Genomic DNA, 1903 nt, shown 5'->3' on the forward strand with positions numbered 1-1903 from the left:
GCTTTCCCTTGCTGGTCGCCCGCTGCGGGATTGGGGAGGGGAGGGCCCGCGACTCCCTGCCTTGGTTTCCCAGCTGGGCCCAGGGCGTGTGGCGAGGTGGGTTCCGGACCCCAGCAGGGGGGCTCGGGTTTGGCTGCCTCCGCTGCGCTGGCTGCTCTCTCCTCCCGCAGAGCAGCGCCCGTGATGGGGGCTGCGGGCGAGGCTGGCTGAACTGGGGTGGAGGTGAGGGGAGTGTGTCCCAGGGGGGTGGAAATAAAGTCTCTTCCTCCGCTGTGGCAAGAAGACCAGAACTGTCACGCTGAGGTTGAGTGGCCTTGGTGGGGAGTCTCATGAAGCTGGGATGGGGGCTGTACCCACTCTTGTCGCCTCAGAAAGGGACTCTGCCGGTGCCATCTCCCCTCGCTGAGGCCTCCTGACTCCCCCAGGGGCCTCCCTAAAGTCATGTCCCGAGAGGCTGTGTTGGAGACACTAATTTGTGGGCAGGCGCCGAGGCTGAAAACCAGAGAACCATTTTTAGCGTCTGAGTTGGGGTGAGATGGCGCGTGAAGGGGACCCTACTGGGGGCAGCTGTCCGGTCCGTCTGGCTCACTGGAGCTGCCCCTCAGAGCCCGAGGGCTGGGGGCTCTGGCTTCTCACCACCTGAGCAGGAGGAGGGGGTGAGGGCACATTCCAGACCACCTACCCCACCCCGCACCACCCCGCTCCAGGGAAAGGAAAGCTCCTCCAGCCTGGCCCTGCCCAGGCCCCAGCACCTTTCCTCAGAGAAGGCAGAGCAGGTGGGAAACTCTGGGGTCACCTGCTGAAGGTAGTATCACACGGCTCCTCTGGCCCGAAAGAGGCCCCTTGTGGCCTTGGGGTTTCCGGACTTGGGAGCTCTGAGGAAGAGGAAGCTGGGCTAGTTTTTACCAGGGTCCAGTTGAACTGTATGGGACCAGGATGCTCAGTATTGGCAGTGGTCCTGGTGGGATGCGGAGGATCCCAGAAGGCAACTCCTCATGGGACTCCCCTCTCAATCTCCCTGCCCTCAACTGAGATGTCCCCTTCCATTCCAAAAGGCTCAGGCTGTGGGCCAGGGGAAGGAGCGAGAGGGAGAAAGTTATGTCCATATTCCAGCAGGGCAAATAGAATCCTTCGCAGTCCAAGGGATGTTGGCAGGGCTAACACAGGGAGACAAGGCAGGGCTTCATGAAGTGGTGAGGGTTGTTTCAGCAGCTGACAGAGGAGCGCAGGCTCTGACTCCACCCCTAGAACACCCAGGGCAGCCTGCTCTTAGCAGTTGTTTAAACTGTGGGTATATAACATTGTTTCACTTGAAGACGGGGTCCTGTGATTAAAAAGAGTTCGAGACCCTCCTGGGCAACTTGGCGAGATCTCATCTCTACAATAAATCAAAAACTAGCCGGGCGTGGTAGCGCGTGCCTGTAGTTCCAGCTACTTGGAAGGCTGAGGCGGAAGGATCACCGGAGCCCTGGAGGTCGCGTGCAGTGGCCGGGAGCAGCCACTGCACTCCAGTCTGGGCGACAGAGTGAGACTCCAACTCAAAAAAAAAAAAAAAAAAAAGAGTTTACATATGACTTCTGTAGAACCCTTCTCTGGGCAAGCAGAAGGAAGGCCCCTTGCCTGGGTTGAAGGGACAGGGGATTCAGGACCTTCCACAAGTTGATTGATCCAACTTCCTTTCCTAGTACCAGAGTCTTCCTAGACTGGTCCATGATTCTTTTTTGGAAGAACATAGGGGAAGGAGGTACAGTGACACCTTTGGAATCCAAACATTTCACCATTCATGCTGATAGAAGACTCTCCCACTATCTTGTCATAATTCCCTCAGGGCTGTGAAATCTACATTTGGGTTCAGTGGAGTTGGGATTTTTCTGAGCTGTTCCCATGTCTCCCTGGGGATTGA

The sequence above is a fragment of the Carlito syrichta genome, unplaced genomic scaffold, assembly GCF_000164805.1.
Source record: "Carlito syrichta isolate Samal-C Ts95f unplaced genomic scaffold, Tarsius_syrichta-2.0.1 Scaffold311769, whole genome shotgun sequence".
Taxonomy (NCBI): domain Eukaryota; kingdom Metazoa; phylum Chordata; class Mammalia; order Primates; family Tarsiidae; genus Carlito; species Carlito syrichta.